This window comes from Macrobrachium nipponense, chromosome 32 (genome assembly GCF_015104395.2).
Source record: "Macrobrachium nipponense isolate FS-2020 chromosome 32, ASM1510439v2, whole genome shotgun sequence".
In the NCBI taxonomy this organism is placed as follows: Eukaryota; Metazoa; Arthropoda; class Malacostraca; order Decapoda; family Palaemonidae; genus Macrobrachium; species Macrobrachium nipponense.
This window is the reverse complement of record NC_061094.1, coordinates 32,665,101-32,685,918: the sequence shown is the minus strand read 5'-3', so window position 1 is coordinate 32,685,918 and position 20,818 is coordinate 32,665,101. Positions and strand designations below refer to the sequence as shown.

General features: G+C 45.3%; 1 protein-coding gene across 1 annotated transcript in view; it reads left to right on the top strand.

Annotated features, from left to right (window-relative positions):
• LOC135207403 (RUS family member 1-like) overlaps positions 1-20,818 on the top strand; it is a 146,487-nt gene that overhangs the window by 89,905 nt on the left and 35,764 nt on the right. The window lies entirely within an intron of this gene.

Sequence of the window (20,818 nt, the reverse complement as noted above, 5' to 3'; positions counted from 1 at the left end):
GCGCCGATGGTGTTCACCGTTTCTTATGAAGAACGTTGCGAGGTGGCTCCATCTTGCGTAAATAAGGATCTCTCTCTACCTAGACGACTGGCTTATTTGGAGCCCCATCGCAAGTCCGGTGTCTGAAGGACCTTCACACGACTTTGTCGTTAGCGAGGTCCCCTGGGGCTTCTGGTGAACCTCGAAAAGTCGCATCTGACTCCTTCTCAATCCTTAGTCTATCTGGGGATTCAGATGGACTCAGTGGCTTCTCGGGCTTTTCCGTCCCAGGGGCGACAACTTCAATGCTAGACAAAGTGTCCAGCCTTTCTAGGGAAGGAAACATGCTCGGTGAGGGAATGGATGAGTCTGCTGGAGACCATTTCCTCACTGGAGAAGTTTGTTTCTCTGGGAAGGTTGCACCTTCGACCACTTCAGTTCTTCCTCTCAAGCAATTGGTCACGCAAACAGGATCTAGAAGAGGTCTTGTTTTTGACGGAAGAAGTGAAAAAGCACCTCAAATGGTGGTCGGATCCAAAGAAGCTTGCGGAAGGACTTTCGCTCAAGCTTCGGAACCCCGACCTAGTGTTGTTCTCCGACGCGTCCTCCACGGGTTGGGGAGCAACACTAGGAGGGAGAGAAGTGTCAGGCACCTGGAGAGGGGAACAGGTTGTCCTGGCACATCAATCTAAAAGAACTTTCAGCGATTTACCTTGCTCTAAGGTTCTTCCAAGAGGAAGTCTCCAACAAAGTGGTTCAGATAAACTCGGACAACACCACAGCCCTGGCATACCTCAGGAAACAGGGGGGAACTCACTCTCCTTCTCTGTTCGCCATCGCGAAGAATGTCCTGATATGGGTGAAGTCGCAAAACGTCACGATCCTGACAAGATTCGTGTCAGGCGTAGAAAACGTGCGAGCGGACCTTCTCAGTCGGCAAGGACAGCTTCTGCCGACAGAATGGACCCTTCATCAGGAGGTATGCCAGGCGTTATGGAAGCTGTGGGGATGTCCTCATGTGGACGTTTTCGCAACTTCCCGAACGAAGAGACTTCCGCTTTATTGCTCCCCAGTTCTGGATCCGGGAGCAGTGGCAGTAGACGCCCTACTGTGGAATTGGTCGGGACTAGACATTTACGCTTTTCCCCATTCAAGATCCTTGGGGAAGTAATGAGGAAGTTTGCTGCATCAGAGGGAGCGAGGATGACCCTCATCGCCCCCTTCTGGCCAGCGGTCGACTGGTTCACGGAGGCGATGTCCTTCCTGGTAGACTTTCCAAGGACTCTGCCCCTAAGGAAAGATCTACTCAGACAGCCCCACTTCGAGAGGTACCACAAAAACCTCCCCGCTCTGAGTCTGACTGCGTTCAGACTATCAAGAAGTTAGCCAGAGCGAGGGGTTTTTCAAGACCTGTGGCTACGGCGATTGCCACCGCAAGGAGGCCCTCCTCAATCGCAGTTTACCAATCGAAGTGGGCTGTTTTTAGAAGTTGGTGCAGAAAGAAGGGCATTTCCTCCACCTCAACCTCTGTGAGCCAGATAGCAGATTTCCTTCTTCACCTTAGGAAAGAAGTGAAACTAGCCGTTCCCACGATTAAAGGCTACAGAAGCGTGCTTTCTGTAGTCTTCAGGCATAGAGGACTCGGACTTAGCGAATGACAGAGACATTCATGATCTCATTAGATCTCCTTTGAGACTGTGAAAGTTCTCAACCGAAAGTACTATCGTGGAACTTAGACGTGGTACTTAAGTTTCTCATGTCGAGTCAATTTGAACCGCTCCATTTAGCTTCGCTTAGGAATCTTACTAAGAAGACCATTTTCCTAACCGCTCTGGCGACGGCGAAGAGGGTTAGCGAAATACAGGTCATAAGCAAGCACATTGGGTTCAAGGATCATAGTGCAGTTTGTTCCTTAAGCCCTATGTTCTTAGCAAAGAACGAGAACCCTTCCAACCCTTGGCCGAGGACGTTTGAGATCAAAGGGTTGTCGGAGCTAGTGGGACCTGAACCTGAGAGAGTCCTGTGTCCTGTCAGGGCTCTCAAGTTTTATTTGCAGAAAACCAGAGCATGCAGAGGCTCTTCGGAGAACTTGTGGTGCTCTGTGAAAAAACCAGATCTTTCTATGTCGAAGAACGCACTGGCGTTCTTCTTAAGAAGTACGGTTAAGGAAGCCCATGAAAAGTGTAGTGAAAGTGACATGGAGCTTCTAAAAGTGAAAGCCCACGAGTTGAGGGCTATTGCTACTTTGGTGGCTTTTCACAAGAATATGGCAATCAAAGACATTTTGGGCGCCACTTATTGGCGAAGCAATTCGGTGTTTGCTTCACACTACCTGCGGGAGGTGAAAGCAACATACGAAAATTGTTACTCGCTCGGACCATACGTCGCTGCAGACACTGTTTTGGGGGCAGGAGGTAGCGCTTATCCTATCCTTTAATGGTTAGGGGAGTTTTTAACTTGTGTTATGGTTGTGGGGTTGACCGCCTGCGGCGGATCTCCCTTCCATTAGTTTAGTCTAAGTGGGATACCTTTGGTAGGCTAAGCCAGGTGGTTTTGTTTTACTTCGTTGCCCTCATTGTATGGTCAATGGTCTAGTCACGTCGTGGTCTCGCCCCTGTTGACAGAATCATCCTGGAGTGCACCAGCTTTATAGGTCTCTACCTCGCTGGCAACTCTAGTAGCAAAGCAGACTTACGCGGCAGTAACCACGAAGTCAGCTATGCTAACAGGTAAGGAACCAAGATATCAATTATCTGCATATATATGTTTCCTAAAATCTTCTATTCTGTCTACTCCCACCACCAAAGGTGGGATTCAGCTATATATATATCTGACAGGTAAGTTTCATGAACAAAATGATATTGTAATGATACAATTAAGTTTGTTCATACTTACCTGGCAGATACGTATATATAATCAAGTACCCACCCACCTCCCCTCAGGAGATAGTGGAAATAAAAATTATGAATAGAAAATGGGAATGGTTCCTGATACCCGCCTCCCAGCGGCGGGAATGGGTACTAACCTCCTGACTCCCACTGCGTGTGTCGTAAGTGTTTAAATTTCTGTTGGATTCGGAAAATACAGCTATATATATATCTGCCAGGTAAGTATGAACAAACTTAATTGTATCATTACAATATCATATTTAGCTCTCTGGACCTGACTACTGTAACCACCCAAGGTCTCTAGATGAAATTTAAGTTATATAATCTGTGCACTAACTGTTATAACTCTCAATGCATTTTTTGTTTTCTCACCAATATTACTACTGTTATTACCAGTATTATGATTAGTACTATCTTTTATGCTACCTCAGCTATTTGGTGGATAAGTGCCGATTATTATTATTTTTTTTTTTATCATGTTGTCTCATGTATATCTAGATTGTGTATGTTACTGTCTGCTTTTTGTATATTCCATGTATATGGTCCTGAGCTGACATAAAGGATATTATTATTTTTATTATTATTATTATTTTTTTTTTTTTTTTTTTTTTTTTTTTTTTTTTTTTTGCTCTATCACAGTCCTCCAATTCGACTGGGTGGTATTTATAGTGTGGGGTTCCGGGTTGCATCCTGCCTCCTTAGGAGTCCATCACTTTTCTTACTATATGTGCCGTTTCTAGGATCACACTTTTCTGCATGAGTCCTGGAAGCTACTTCAGCCTCTAGTTTTTTCTAGATTCCTTTTCAGGGATCTTGGGATCGTGGCCTAGTGCTCCTATGATTATGGGTACGATTTCCACTGGCATATCCCATATCCTTCTTATTTCTATTTTCAGATCTTGATACTTATCTACTTTTTCCTCTCTTTCTCTTCAACTCTGGTGCTCCCCATGGTATTGCGACATCAATGAGTGATACTTTTCTTCCTTGACTTTGTCAATCAACGTTAAGCAACATTGGGGCTGGTCAGTCTTGTTGGATGGTGACCGCTCTCCTCGGCGTTGATTCCTTGGGAAAGGATCTTTACCATAATTTCCTCAGTCTACTCAGCTGTAAATGAGTACCTATCCCTGATAGTAGGGTCCAGCTATGGGTTAAATAGCAAAACTCAGCAATGATGGAAAGAAATGATTATTATTATTATTATTATTGTTATTATTATTATTATTATTATTATTATTAATAGTATTTTCTTGCCAAGCAGCAACAGAGATGGCAGGATACCTCAGACGTATACCAGGAAAGTGGGCTGTCTTCTGTGTTTGATGTCATAGACGGGGTATCTCTCCAGTCAGAGCCAGTCTTCAGCAGGTGGCAGGTTTCCTTGTCTTCCTTTTCTGAGAGAAGCTCCTCTCGGTTTCAGCTGTGAAAGGCTATATGGCTGTGGTAGGCCTAGTCTTGAAGCTGAAGGGTATCGATATCTCCTTCTTCTTCGAGATAACGTTATTCATGAGGAGCTTCGAGAGGTCATGTCCACCACCCAGGGATCTCAGGCCTCCTGCTTGGGATGTGACTCTAGTGTTACAGAGCCTGACTCGTGTGCTGCACAAGCCCCTTCGAGAGTCCTCAGACAGGGATTTGACCCTAAAGACTGTCTTTCTGCTAGGCCTGGCATTGGCAAAGAGAGTTGGCAAACTTCATGATCTTTCTTTTGATGTGAAACACTCAAGGGGATTAGGATTGGTTACGATCGATTTCATCCCAGATTTCGCAGCTAAAGACTGAATCCATTGGTCCCTGACGCTAGGTTCAAGTCTTTTACCATCCCCTCCCTGAGTGACTTCGTTGGTGATGATTCAGACAAGATGCTACTTTGTCCCGTTGGAGTGCTACACCACTATCTGAAGAGGACTAGACACCTCCGGCCTGAGTGTCGACGAGACTTTGTTAGCACTAGAGGTTCCAAGAAAAGGTGTTCAAGAACACTGTACATACTATCTTTCTGGCTTTGTGAGACAATCAGAAAGGTGTACTCTGCTGCTGGCGTATATGACACTGGTACACTTTGTTCGAGAGCTCATGTGGTCAGGGTCATTGCCCCGTCCCTCGCATTCTGTAAGAACCTTTCGGTTCATCAGGCTTTGAAGGCGGGGGTCTGTGCATGTCAGACCACTTTCACCTCTCACTACCTTCTGGATATTGCCCACAGGTCCTTGGACACATTTTCCTTGAGACCAGTGGTGACTGCTCAACAAGTTGTGTAGCTTACCAAACTCTTCTAACTGGACAGGTTTGCATCTTGCCTCATATCGGTATGAATGAGCATGGCTGTGGAGTGACTGGCTCTCCTTTCATCTCTTTTATCCTACTCTTTCCCTTCAGGCAGAGAGTACACAGGCTGTTACATGCTGGACCGGGTGGCCGATGCAGGTAAGCCACTCCTTGGAGTAACCCATTTATATTTTCTTGGACTAGTTAATAGTAGCAAATATCCTCTTCTTCCCTTACAAGGCAGGGAAGTGGGCTCTGACGTAAGATAAACCCATAACTTGTATATTTGCCGTACTGTCTCCGACATTATAGTGCTTTGCTTTCCTATAAGGGGAACACATACTTCTCCCTTATGAGTAATCCCAGAAGACTGACTGATCTGGCATTTCCTAACTCCAATCAGATGCCAGTAGCTGGATTTCCTTCCTCGCTTTTACAACCAGGAAGAAAACCTCAGGTAGGCTGAACCCCAGTCGGTTCATCGAGGCTCACTCAGATTCCTCCCACCAATCAGTGAGTCCTCCAATTGTTTGTTATCATGTAGGAACAAATCACAATTTTTGAAAGTAAATTGTATTTTTCCTAACTTTACAAACCTGAGGTCCTTTATTGATTAGGCCCACCTCATGCCATCCCTCAATCTGAAAACTGGGTGGAAAGGCAAACTGGAATGTTTACATCCCGTCAGGTGGGTCTCCCCTGCCTACCGGACTGTAGTTACTGCCTAACCATCTTGTTCAAGAGTTTTAATGGTCGTGTTCCAGCTTCACCGTAAGTATATCCTATTGTAAAGGACTTCAGGTTTGTATAGTAGTTAGGGAGAATACAATTTACTTTCAAAAACTGTGATATTTCAACCATAGCAGTAGTTAACACCAGTTGAGCAAAATTAAAGCAGAATGGTAAACTCTGAGACAGTTTTGAGATTCACAAGTATCCCAAGACTAAAATTGTGTGATTGTGAATGTTTCATATCTGAAATCTGGAACTGGGTTGGCTAATCTCATTGCAATATTTGTTAGATATTTATCTATACTGTGATATTGTTCACTGATATACGTAATACCAATTAAATTACAGTATTGACCAGATAATCATCAAGTAGTGTACTATGTACTAATTCAGATGTAACTTTTATGGGAAAAACTTAGAGTGTATGCAGTCTGAAATACACTGATGAATATGCGTGTTTGACTTCAATAAATTACACACAGGTACATTTGAAAGACATTTGTTTGCTGTTAATTTCAGATTTGCCCTGACTCATAATGCCAGAAGATGGACCATTACTCTTCCAGGAGAAGAAAGGACCAATGGGACCTGAAAAGAACTATGTGTACAATGAAAGTGATAAAAAATTTGTACCCGTTATCAGGACTCAGAGTGGGTAAGTTGACTGTATCTTTTTTATATTAGTGCTGAAATCAAGATTTCACAGTTTCTGTATTGTTCTTCACAATCCAAACTCATCTTCCATTGTAATGTCATTAAAAAAGGAAAAGACTAGCTGGTTCAGATGGGTTGGCACATGGGCATACATTCCCTCAGGGCCCTTGTGGTTAACCAAATCACTGTGGTTACCAACTGGTCGACAGCTTCAGCTGTTATCGAGACTGGTAAGAGATTTGGGGCTTAGCACACTTGAAAGGTATCTGTATCTGGAAATACAGGGTATTTGTTTTCCGTAAATTCTTAGTTAGTCACCCCTTTGTAACAAAGTGGTAGGTGTCCAGCAGTATTGTTTGTATGGAAAGAGTTAGGTATACATATAAGTACTGTACTAATTTACCAAGTACGTAATTACATAGCTATCATTTCAGCTCACATGCCAGCTTAAATTTTGAAATTCATGGCAGCGCTTCTCTTGTTTTGTGTAGATGACCAGCCCCACCCACTTTCAGGGAAAGAGAGGAAGAACTCAGCAAAGAGCTTCAATTTGTTTTTGCTGACTTACGACTAACATGGCTGTGTGCAGTCAGCTTATTTTGAATTCAATCACATTTCAGTTGATGGTTGTTTATCATATTAGAACAGTGTTAGGTTTTCTTTGGAGACCGATTTTATCATGATTTAGCCAGTTTTTGCATGGATTAAGACTTTTTGGTAGTTGACTTGTTTACATTAGCATGTCACTCTAGTTCAACTAATACTATTTGGTATCGACCAAAGTAACTTATGACTCACATACACTTTGCACAGATTGTAGGGGCCAAGTGTGTTCTGCTACTTCGTCATGTAATGAATGTAGCAACTGGGACCAGAAGAATGGATGGTTTTGAACTCACATTTAGCTTAATTAGAAAGGGACAAAAAAAGAAATGCAGTTTCTAGAACAGTTAGCCAGGATTCTCTAAGTCTTCCAGTAATATTGATATTCCTGTTGTCTCTGTGCCTATTATATTGCAATACACCCCCTGAACACCTGAACTAGCCCTGGTCACTTACCAGCCCGAACCATCATTTATTAAAAATTTACCAAATCTTTGGTTAAAATAAACGATCAGTGTTGCCAATCTCCTGGCAAACACCCTCGTTACCTAGTTACCAGCCCACCGCTAGTAGCCCTGCCTCACGGGCCGGTCACACCTGCCCTCTCACGTCAATCACTTATTGTTCGCGGTGGAGTACAGATGTATCCACAGCGAACTCCTTTTTGGTCTTGCCCGGCCTTCATTTGCACCTTTGATTTGATTGATTTTGGTGACGAATTACGCATCCCTTTGGATTACGGTTGGATTGCTCTTAATACCTTGTCATTAGACATTGATTCTGCAAAGGAAGAAACAACACAGGCTACAACAACGACTACTGCATCCTCGGCCACGACATCACAGAAAACGACGAGCGGAAGTTCAACAACGTATCGTCTTTGCCAACAATGCAAGAAAAGGATGAGTACCCTATGACACGATAGTCATTCCTTATGCGTAAATTGTAGGCCTGTTCAATATAATGTAAAGACCAGATGTTTGGAATGTCAGGAGTGGTCTTTGGACCAGATGTTAGGGTATCTCAAACATAGGAAAGGTCTCGTATTAAGAAGTAAGTGTAGGCAGGAAGAGACTAACGTAGATCAAGATAAAGACTTAGAGACAGTGCTCTTTAAGAGACTTGAGAGTAGGCTGACATCGAGTATGACATCTCTGTTACCGATTTTATGTAAAGATTATGTGAGGATAGATCGAGCAATAGGGATACTGAAATTACTAATCGTTCTTTTCCAGCTCCCCTGCCTGTTCCAGAATCAGCCCTAACCGGTGCTGGGGGTTATGGGGATCCGCAAGCCCACAGGGCAGGATCCGCCGTCCCCCCTGGCGCGGAGCAGGCAGTGTTGGCAGCAGATTCCCCTTCCCTCGATGTGTAAGTTCTCAGGATGATAAAAACTTAGGTCAGATATAGACGAGTAGGGATAATAGGCTACATAGTGTTTAGTTTAGGAAGAGAAGTGCAGGCTTCTTCGGGTCGGTTTTCTATTAAAAGTAGTAGTTTTTAGAGGCACAGTGTCCTTAGAGCATCTTTAGGCTTTTTCCTGCTTCGAGTTCCTTGCATCAGAAGCTTTTAGGCCATGGTTGGTCTTTCAGATATGCTCTTTCGTCTTTAAGGTTTCTTCCTCTACGTATACGATACGATAATTGTTAATATCAACTAATTCTCCGTTCAATGCATATTGACTTAAGATATTCAGTATGGAGAGAAATCGAATAAAATTAACTACGGTTAGCCTAGTGTTCACGATGATATATCGTATGCATATTCAGTAGCCTAGCCTAACCTAAAGTATTCGCTGTACAACATATCGGTAGTTATTTTTATATTGGCTAACGCTGTAGGCTCAAGGCATTCTTGACTTCGGATAATTCAGTACAGGTGTAATTGAAAACGAACGAGAATCCGATCTGAGGATAATTAATATGAATGTAATCGAACAGAATGAAGATCGGATTCTGTCCGACTAAAGCATTATAATTCTATTATGTGTATCATAATATTAGCGTAGTATAAACACTAACTCGGCAGTCATTCACGCTGGAATCAGCGGATGACAAATACGTGTTTGCGTCGCCGTATCCATCTCATTCTCTCCTGATTGCCTAAAATGACTAACGTAACAACACTCTCTCTTATGCCAAGTTTGTACAAAAGTCTTGAAGGAGACTTGTGTTCAACTATGTTGACATTTAACATAGTCAATGAGGTTTCTATCTTGGGGCATATAATCAGATGTCAGATATAAGGAATTTGTATGTATGACGTCTTCATACGTCTAACAGACTATTGCCGTCAGTATTTACATTGCGCTTATGTCAATTACAGTTACAAATTATTACCAGTCGTATTATCAAATTACAATGACAACTGAAATTAATATTAGGCCTAATAAAGTTAATTTAATTACCTTTAAATATTATTTTATTACTTTTCAATTCAATTACAATTACACTAGCTTGTCGTCAAACAGCACTATTGTAAGGAGGTGTGGTTTAGACAGACAAGGATGCCGGCTAGTCTTTTTTTTTTTTTTTTTTTTTTCTTCCTTGGCTCCAGATTCAACCATATCACTTGGTCTCGGCTAATGTTTTTGTCCTTAGTTAGCATATTAATGAATATCTGGATACTTAACTTATGGAACGAAGTCATACTGTTTGTCTTACGATGTAATTTAAGACCAAAATTTGACTGATACGTCTCATTGGAAGCTAGTTTTTCCCTCGGGTTAGATGGCGTTAAATTTAGGATTCCGTTCCGTGTTTTTTACTCGTTTTCATAGGTATTACGAACCTTACACTTTATATACGTTATTAATCCTTTGTCTGTGTGAAAACAACAGTAATGAGCTCTTTCATGCTATTAGTTTCTTTTACCACGGCTGCGTTGGAATTCATACAAAAGCTCGGGACTTCTGTCCAGGTTGCTGATGCACGTAATTTTGCCTTATTAGCTTCAGCTGCATTTATAACATGAATACAGTAATTACCGTCGCACGCGGATGAATACATTAACGGATGTTGCTATCGGATTCGATTACTGTCACACGCTGATCAATACAATAAAGTGATGTTGCTATAGGAGTCGATCGCATTAGCAACAAGTTCTCGTTCGGTTGTTCATAGCTGTACGGAGTTATACGAGATATATTATCGTTAAGATAATACCCTTTTTTAACTTAGAGGGTGTTTGCAATTTCCGGAGTTGGAGATGTTAGACGATCGTAATTTTTCTCTCTCTCTCTCTCTCTCTCTCTCTCTGTGTCTCTCTCTCTTCTCTCTCTCTTCCCTGATTTTATATTCTCTCTTTATCCTAGACGATTTGTGTTTCTCTCTCTCGTCTCTCTCTCTTCTCTCTCTCTCTCTATCCTAGACGATTGTGTTTCTCTCTCTCTCTCTCTTCTCTCTCTCTCTCTCTCTCTCTTACTTTTCTGATTTCATATTCTCTCCATATTCTCTCATCCTATTTTCCACGCTCTCCTAACACTGGACTCATTGTGTAACAGAGGTTTTTCTTCCTTTCACACCTTTTCAAACTTTGTCAATTTCCCTTCAGCGCTGACTGACCTCATAGGTCCCAATACTCGGCCTTTGGCCTCAAATTCTATTTTTTAAACCCAACAATCTTGCTGTCTGAGTTAGTATTAGAGTAGGGAGCGACTATTAGGAATATGTATAAGGTATTCATGATATGATATATCACAAGAGGATTTTAAGTATTAGGACAGATAGGAAAGAACATGTCTAGGTCTATCTGAGGGTATTCTTTCAAGTGCCAACCAGGCAGAGTACAGACAGGCAGGTACAACACTACAAGAGAGGACATCACTATGATCGACGACACCGTCGCAGACGCACCGATGGACATGGTTGTCTCCTCCGTACATGAGAGGCCTAAGGCCACATGGGAGGTCTTCAGTTTCCCTCCATACATGAGAGGCCGAGAGCCACATGGGAGGTTTTCTTCCAGATTCCCTCCATACATGAGAGGCCGAGAGCCACATGGGAGGTCCTTCAGATTCCCTCCATACATGAGAGGCCGAGAGCCACATGGGAGGTCTTCAGTTTTTCCTCTACTCAGGTGAGGCACATAGCCAGCTGAGAGGAAACAGGTTTGTATCCCTCCCGCACTCAATGAGTTTTGACCTTAGGGTAGAGGTGCAGGGAGTTTTTCCCTCCACATATGGGAGGCCTAGAAGGCCACACATGGGAGATTAGCTTGGACGAGTGACAAATGAACTTGAGACTGACTCGCGTACTCAATTATATTGACTGACAACTGGTACAGTGGAGGGCCGGGCAGATTTGATTCCCCACCTCCAAATTAATGTTGTTAATCGGGCTAGTTCAGGTGTTCAGGGGGTGTATTGCAATATGAAGTTTTTATTGTAAAACTAATATTGTAATACCTACCTGAACACCTGAATGATTCCCACCCTCCTCCCCTCTCATACAGAGTTATTGAGTTATGATTGACGTGAGAGGGCAGGTGTGACCAGCCCGTGAGGCAGGGCTACTAGCGGTGGGCTGGTAACTAGGTAACGAGGGTGTTTGCCAGGAGATTGGCAACACTGATCGTTTATTTTAACCAAAGATTTGGTAAATTTTTAATAAATGATGGTTCGGGCTGGTAAGTGACCAGGGCTAGTTCAGGTGTTCAGGTAGGTATTACAATATTAGTTTTACAATAAAAACTTCATATCTCCTATTCAGTTCTCCTACTATACCACCTACTCCTTTACCCAGCACCAAACTGTCGACCCTGATACCATTGCCAGTCTTGAATGAAGATTCGATCAAAAGTTCAGTCTGATAGTGAGCACTATGGCCCAATTAGGGGCTTTGGTTAGAGTCCTAATGGACAAAGTGTGTGAAAAAAGTGCCAGTGAAGTGTTGGTGGAGGAGGTGGCTGACCATTCTGCCGATTCTCTTAGGCAAAGGTCAGAGTCATACTCCCCTAAACCTGAGAGGAGCAATACTGGAAGCCCAAGGGAGGTTGGAGGAGTCTGCCCACAGGTAGTTGTCCCTTTGGTTGAACCTGGAGTTGCATCCCAGGTTGCGACAGACAGCCATCGAAAAGGGGTCTATTCAGATGTACATCACCTTTCTTCGAGTTCAAGAGATGTCCAGGCCTATTACAGGTGCCAGTGGTGATTTACTGATGAATCGTGGCCATTGAAAAGGTGCACAGTGGATATGATTTGCTGTCTTCCAGTGCCATACAAGAAGGTTAAAAAACTTGAGTGCATCCCTTAACCCTTCTGTAACTTCTTGGACAGTCGAGAAAATTTTTTGCCAGAGTGCCCTACTGTAGATCGCCAGGTATTGGCTCCCAAATGCTCTGCTTCAGCTCATAGGTGCTCATCATCTTACAAGTGACACTCCACCTTAGAGTGCCCACCTTCCACTCCAGAGCGTTCAGCAGTGACAAAGCGCCCACAAGCGCATGAACGTTCAGTAAGACCTGAGTCCCCAGTCGCTCTTGAGCATCTAGAAACACCCAAATGTCCAATGGTATAACCTCCAGTTTGTTCATGAAACTTACCTGTCAGATATATATATAGCTGTATTTCTGACGTCCGACAGAATTTCAAAACTCGCGGCACACGTAGTGGGGCGGCCAGGTGGTAGTACCCATTCCCGCCGCTGGGAGGCAGATATCAGGAACCATTCCCATTTTCTATTCATATTTTTTCTGTCGCCGGTGCTGCAAACAACTGTTTATAGTACCTCCGTCTAGGATTTTTGATTATCTCGCTTAATATTATCTGGATTGACTTTTGGTATCGACTTCTGGATTGTTGGATTGGCACGCGTAATAGTGGATTGGTTTTTGATTTTGGATTGGCTTTTCTGTGTACATGATGTCGGGATCAAGTACTGGAAGTTTCAGAGTGTGTGTGAGGAGTGAATGTAAGGTGAGGCTTCTTAAACCTTCAGTTGATCCTCACACAGTTTGTATGGATTGCAGGGGGCATGTTTGCTTGGTTGATGATCGGTGCAATGAATGCAAGGATTTGGATGATGATAAATGGAAGATGTATGAGACCTATCGACGTAAATTGGAGCGCGATAGAGTCAGGAGGTCTTCCTCCAAGGGCAGTTCTACTAAAGGTAAGGATAGTAACATTTCTCCTCCTCTAACACCAGTAGATTTTGCTCAACCTAATCCTGTTTTGTTGCCTTCGGGCCCCAGTGCTGTGTCTGGAGAAGGTAACACCCTTTCTCTGATTCTGGAGTCTATTCGTGCTCTCGAATCTAAAGTTTTGGCCCTAGAAACTGGCCCTGTGAAAGTTTGTGTTAGTGCCCCTAGTGTTGTGGAGGGGGCGTCAGATCGGCCCCTTAATGCCTCTAGGCCTAGACCTCTATCGGACTCCCAGGACTCAGGGAGTGGGTATGTCGAAAGCCGCAAGAGGGTTACGGGGCTCCCCACCGATCTGGCGTCCCTTCGGCAGGCCTTGTTGCTAAATCCCAGGCTGCCAAGGAGCGCGCACGAGCGCGTGTCCTGAAAGATTGCTTTTTCGTCCTCCGAAGCGTCCTCCCCGCGCAAGGGGTGGAGCGCTCGGAGAGACCTCGCTTTGAGGAACCCGCTTCACGTCCTATGTCTCCGCTTTCGTCAGAGGACGCTTATGACGCCTTTCCTCCTCAGAAGAGGGAGGCTTTCTACTACCGACGAGGACGTTGGTTTCCACGCACAGGCGTGTTCACCTGAGAGGCAGATAGCTGTACCTGCTAGAAGGAAGGAGGCGTCCCCTCGCCCCTCGCCTTCTCGCAGGCTCAGTCCTGCCCCTTCTTATGCTCCTTCGTCACCTACGAAGGATATCCTAGTGTCCCTTCAGGACCAGATTACGTCGCTGATGGCTCAGAGGACTCGCCCAGCAGCAGTCGAGCCTAAGCGTAGGAAGGACGTTCGGCTGCCCGTCAAGAGGACGAAGCAGCTCATTCTCTCTCGTCTCGCTCGTCTCTCTCCTCCTCCGGTCATCGTCACCGTTCTCTGTTCTCCGAGTAGATCTTTCGCTCTCTCAGGAGAGGACGCTCGCAGGACGCTCGGCGTTCGAAGCAGGACGCTTTGCGCTCTCGGCAGGGAGCTGTTGAGGACGCTCGGCAGGACGCTCGGCGTTCTAAGCAGGACGCTTTGCGCTCTCTACAAGGCGCTTTTGAGGACGCTCGGCAGGACGCTCGGCGTTCGAAGCAGGACGCTTTGAGTTATCGACAGGACGCCTTTGAGGACGCTCCTCAGGACGCTCGCCGTTTCGAAAGCAGGACGCTTTTCGAGCGAGGCAGGACGCTTTTGAGGACGCTCAGCAGGACGCTTGCTTGGCTAAGCAGGACGCTTTTGGCGCCTCTCGTCAGGAAGCTCGCGCTTCCTCTCGTAGGGACGTGCTGTTAAGACAGTTCCCGTTGCTTCTAAGGACGCTCCTCTTTCACAAGATGTCCGTCCTTATAAGGATCGACGTAAGGGCGATTCCGTACCTGTAGCCGGGTACTTCCAACCAACGGAAGTCATTGTTCAGGATTGAGACTGCTGGACGTATCTTTCCCCCCCCCCCCTGCTGATGGACGTTCTCCAGTTCCTCTTAGGGAGGAAGGGGAACTTAGTAGTCCAGGGAGTTCCGTCGAAGAAGAACAGCCGGTAGCTTCAGCTGTCTCAGACTACAAGGTTCTTGTTAGGCTGTTACGTTCATCCTTCGGGGAGAAGTTCCAGCCGGCAAGCCCCTAGTCTCCTCCCTCTCAAACTTTCGTCTTCCAAGACCGTTAAGACCCCTGAATTCGTCGAGATGAAGACATCGCTGTCGACCAAGAGGGCTTTTAAGAAGCTTCAAGACTTTATGTCTAGAAGGAAGGATCAGGGCAAGACCACTTTCGCCCATCCGCCCTCTAGACTCGCCGGGAAAGGAGGAATTTGGTATGAAACCAAGGAGGACGTGGGAGTAAAGGTTCCTTCGTCCGCTCTGGGTGACTTCTCCAGTTTAGTGGACGCTCAGAGGAGGTCTCTATTATCGTCTGCTAAGGTGTCCTGGACTCCTGTGGAGACGGACCACCACTTGAAGGGACTGCTTCGCCACCCTAAAATGTTTTTAATTTCCTAGACTGGTGTCTGGGAGTTTAGAACCTTCAGTCTAGAAGTCCTGATTTCTCTCAGTCTGGGGGAGCTGTTCCAGCGGTTGTTGTCATGTATGGACAAGGCCGTCAGGGATGGTTCGGAGGAGCTAGTTTCTCATTTTGGAACTGCTTTCCTGAAGAAAAGAGCTCTTCTTTGCAATTTTACCGCTAAGTCGGTATCTCCCGCTCAGAAAGCGGAATTGCTCTTTGCGCCTCTTTCGGACCATCTCTCCCCCAGGCTATGGTAAAGGATCTTGCAAAGAGTTTGCAAGAAAAGGCGACCCAGGACCTCTTGGTACAGTCTTCAAGACGTCCAGCAGTTCCTTCCACTTCGACATTCAGCAAACCCCCGAAGAAGTCAAACCCTTTCGCGGGGCACCCCCCTCGAGAGCAGCTCCTCGAGGGAGAGGTTTTTCGAGAGGAAGAGCTTCATTCAAACCCAAAACCAGCAAAATGAAGATCTCGTCCTTCAGACGCCAGTCGGGGCCAGACTGGAATTCTTTGCGGAGGCTTGGAGGCAGAGAGGGGCGGATCCTTGGAGACTCTCAAGATAGTAGAGCGGGGGTACAAGATCCCCTTTTTACATCCTCCTCCTTTAACATCAACTCCCAGAGACCTCTCTCCATCTTATCAGGGAGAGAAGAAAAGTTATTCTTTTCGATCTGTTAGACCAGATGGTCGAAAAAAGAGCGGTGGAACACAAGTCTTGGGACCTAGAGTCCACCGGGCTTCCTACAAACAGGATTTTCCTAGTGCCGAAGCAGTCGTCAGTTGGCGCCCGGTCCTGGATGTGAGCAGGCTCAATCTTTTTGTAGAAAAGATCAAATTCAAAATGGAGACGCCTCAGTCGGTGCTGGGAGCCTTGAGACCTGGCGACTGGATGGTGTCTCTGGACCTGCAGGACGCGTACTTCCACGTCCCCGTCCACCCTCTTTCAAGGAAGTACCTGAGATTCGTCTTAGACAACAGGGTTTGGCAATTCAGAGCCCTTTGTTTCGGTCTCAGCACGGCCCCGATGGTTTTCAACAATGATAATGAGGAATGTAGCGAAGTGGCTCCATTCGTCAGGGATCAGGATATCCCTATACCTCGACGATTGGCTGATCAGAGCGTCGTCGAGGCAGAAGTGTCTGAAGGACCTTCAGTTTACGTTAGCCCTAGCAAAGTCTCTGGGTCTTTTGGTCAACTCCGAAAAGTCGCATCTGACCCGACACAGTCCATCGTGTATCTGGGGATTCAGATGGATTCAGTGGCTTTTCGGGCGTTTCATCCCAGGAACGTCAGCGACTGGGGTTAGAGAAAGTCGCAGCCTTCCTAGAGAGAGAAGCTTGTTCGGTGAGGGAGTGGATGAGTCTGCTGGGCACATTTCCTCGCTAGAAAAGTTTGTCTCGCTGGGAAGACTGCACCTCAGGCCACCTCTTCAATTTTTCCTTGCGGAAGAATGGACGTCGAAAGAGGACCTGAATGCGATCCTAAGGATCTCCAACAAGGTAAAAGTCCACTTAAGATGGTGGCTCGACCCTCAGAAGTTACGAGAGGGCTTCTCCTTAAATCTTCTGAGCCCCGACCTAGTGTTGTTCTCAGACGCTTCCATTTCCGGTTGGGGAGCAACACTAGGGTGGGAGGAAGTGTCAGGCTCCTGGAGAGGGGAACAGGTAGCCTGGCACATCAATGTAAAGGAACTGGCAGCGATATTCCTGTCGCTGCAGTTCTTCGAAGACAAACTGTCAAGCAAGGTTGTTCAAGTCAACTCAGACAGTACCACAGCCCTTGCGTATCTAAAGAATCAGGAGGAACTCGCTCCAGATCCCTTTTTCTCCTGGCGAAGGAAGTTCTGCTATGGGCAGACGCAAGGCGCATCAAGATCCTGACAAGATTTCGTGGCAGGGGTTCAGAATGTCAGGGCGGACCTTCTCAGTCGACGAAATCAGATTTTACCAACAGAATGGACCTTGCACCAGGAAGTCTGTCAACAATTATGGAGATTGTGGGGACGTCCTCTAGTAGACCTGTTCGCTACATCAAGGACGAAGAGGCTTCCTCTGTATTGCTCCCCGGTTCTGGATCCAGGGGCAATTGCAGTGGACGCGTTGCTCTGGAACTGGACAGACCTGGATCTTTACGCCTTTCCCCCATTCAAGATCATGGGGGACGTAATGAGGAAGTTCGCAGCTTCAGAAGGGACAAGGTTGACTCTGATTGCCCCAATGTGGCCAGCAAAGAGAGTGGTTCACAGAGGTCATGACATCCTTGTGGACTTCCCAAGAACGTTGCCCTGGAGGAGAGATCTACTCAGACAGCCTCACTTCAAAAGGTTTCACCAAAAACCTCTCCGCTCTGGCTCTGACTGCGTTCAAGACTATCGAAAAAGTTGGCCAGAGCGAGAGGCTTTTCAAAGGCAGCTGCGAGAGCAATCGCTAATGCTCGAAGAGCTCTTCAAGAGCCTGTCTACCAGTCTAAGTGTCCTCCTCAGGGCATGGTGCAAAAAGGAAGGAATTTCCTCTTCCACGACCTCTGTGAATCAGATAGCAGATTTCTTACTCTATCTAAGAATGTGCAGAAATTGGCAGTTTCCTACAATCAAGGGTTATAGGAGTATGTTGTCTGCCGTTTTTCGCCACAGAGGACTGGACCTCTCCGACAATAAGGATCTGCACGATCTCTTAAGGTCGTTCGAAACCACCAAGATTCCACAGGCAAGACCGCCCTCATGGAATCTAGATGTGGTTTGAAACATCTGATGCTAAGTCCCTTTGACGCCTCTCCATGAAGCTTCTCTAAGGGACTTGACGAGAAAAACGCTTTTCCTAGCTTCTCTGGCGACGGCGAAGAGAGTTAGTGAAATCCAAGCGTTCAGTAGCCTAGTGGGCTTCAAGGGAGACAACGCTGTCTGCTCGTTGAACCCATCTTTCTTGGCTAAGAACGAGAACCCGTTCTAATCCTTGGCCAAAGAGCTTGAAAATCAAAAGGAATATCGAGTCTCGTGGGTCAAGAACCAGAGAGAGCCCTGTGCCCTGTCAGGGCTCTCAAGTTCTATGTGAATAGGACTAAAGAGATAAGAGGTCCCTCAGGTAATCTCTGGTGCTCGGTGAAGAGACCAGATTTGCCGTTGTCGAAGATGCTGTTGCTTTCTTCTTGAGGGACGTCATAAAGAGGCTCATTCATCTTGCCAGAAGACTGATTTGAGCCTCTTTAAAGTGAAAGCTCACGAGGTCAGAGCCGTAGCTACTTCTCTTGCCTTCCAAAGGAATATGTCTATCAAAGATATTCTGATAGCACCTTCTGGAGAGCAATTCCGTATTCGCCTCACATTACCTCCGGGATGTGAGAACGATTTACGAAGAACTGTAGTTCTTTGGGCCTTACATTTCGGCGAAGACACAGTTTTGGGGGGCTGAAGGTAGCTCTCTCCCTATCCCTTAGCTTAGTTAGGTTAGTTTGATTGTGTTTTGGGTGATGGTGAGATCTTCTGTGGAAATCTCCCATTCCTTAGTGTTAATGTCAGGGGTTTTTGGTTAGTTGGTCAGGTGGTGGTCGGTTGCTGTGTTACTGCCATATGTTTGGCTAGATGGTCCTTGTCACATTGTGGTCACGTCCCCGTTGACAGAGCATCCAGAGTGCACCAGCACTACAGGTCCAAACCTGGCTGGCAACTCTGATAAAAGCATAAGCAGGCTTTAAGTGACAGTAATCACAGAGTCTACTTTGCTATCAGGTAAGGAACCAATAAGTTAATCTTTTATTTAATTTAAGTTTCCTAAAAATCCTAGTCTGTCTCTACCCACCATCCGAAGGTGGGATTCAGCTATATATATATCTGACAGGTAAGTTTTCATGAACAAAATGTTATTGTTATAATACATTAAGTTTGTTCATACTACCTGGCAGATATATATAATTAGAGTGCCCACCCTCCTCCCCCCTCAGGAGACAAGGGTCATGAATAAATATGAATAGAAAATGGGAATTGGTTCCTGATATCCGCCTCCCAGCGGCGGGAATGGGTACTACCACCTGGCCGCCCCACTACGTGTGCCGCGAGTTTTGAAATTCTGTCGGACGTCAGAAATACAGCTATATATATATCTGCCAGGTAAGTATGAACAAACTTAATTGTATTATAACAATAACATTTTTTGTGATGTCAGTTTTGAGGCCCTTAATGTCAACCTCTATGTTTCAGGTGCCTGTGCCTTCAGTTGGTGATCCAAAGTTGGCTCCCATCCAGCGTCAACTGGATGATATTGTAGGACTCCTTAAGAAGGCCTCTCCTGCAACAAAAACTACACCTGACCTGTCCTAATCACTGATTTTGTCAGAAGTAGAAGAATAGGAGGTAGGTCAGGACTCTGCTCCCTCTGCTTATGTGGCCTTATTGTGGTACAGGCAGTCCCCAGTTATCAGCTGGGGTTCTGTTCTGATGGCTTGATGATAAATGAAAATTGCTGATAACCAGAAATCAGCAATTTTTGGCTCTTATCAGTGCCAATAACTGGTTACTGGCACCTCTGTTAGGTATGTATCGACACCAATACTCTTATTATCTGTGCTGATAACCGGAAATTGGTGGGCTAGACAAGCCCCATAAAAAATCACCGATAGCCGAGGCTGTCGATAACTGGGGACTGCCTGTATTTGCTGCATAACTTCCGTACCTTTTTCTCTCCAGCGGCCCTGGCTTCACCAGCATCCACTTTCTTAATGAGAAATCTACCTGTGGAACCTAGATTTCCTAAGATTGTACTTTCTTCTTTGGCAAGGAAGACATTAAACGATATTGAGGGTTGGCTCTCTGAAAAGAGAGAGCAAAGGAAGGCCTCCTTCAGTTTTCCTTCCTCCTGTTTGTCACGTCGGAGGTCTCTGTTTTTTATTATACAACTTCCCCTGTAATTATATTGCTAAGAGTTTCACCCACTGGCATTTAAAATCCCGAAATTTGCAAGTCACTTTAATTTTCTATTTGTTTTGCTTAGGTAACAGTGCCCTGCCCACTTTTGGGGCAAGAGAGAGGAACAACTCAGCAAAGAGCTGTTTCTTTTTGCCGGCTGATGGCTATGGTTGTCGGTTGCAGTTATTCCTGAAAGTTTTTTGGGGATTTTCCTTTGTATCATCGCAATTGGTGACATACTATACTCTTGTATTAGCCGTCTTGGCAAATTATTTAGTGTTAGGTTCTTTGGTCAATTTTGCATAAAGAACAAGTTTTTGCTTTTTGTTTTCTGCTAGCTTTAGGTATTACTCTAAAGGGATCTTTTGATACTGATTGTAGAGGGTAGATATGTTCATTTGATACTAAATCTAATGAATGTTTTGAATGGAACAAAAGGAAGTGGAAGAATTTGGAGTCTCATTTAAAGAAATTAGGGAGAGGCAGGAAGAGAAAAGCTTTTCTTAGGGCTAAGTCAAAATCAGTTAGCCAGGATTCTTCTGAATTCAATTTGGATCTGAGTATTCCTGTTATATCTTAAGCTCCCACTTCTCTTGCCTATGCCACCTTTTCCAGTTGCAGGCTCCTGCACTTCCAATCCCAACTTCACCACCAGTCTGGAAGAAAAGATTGATAAGCATTTTGCTCTGTTAGTACAGCTATGG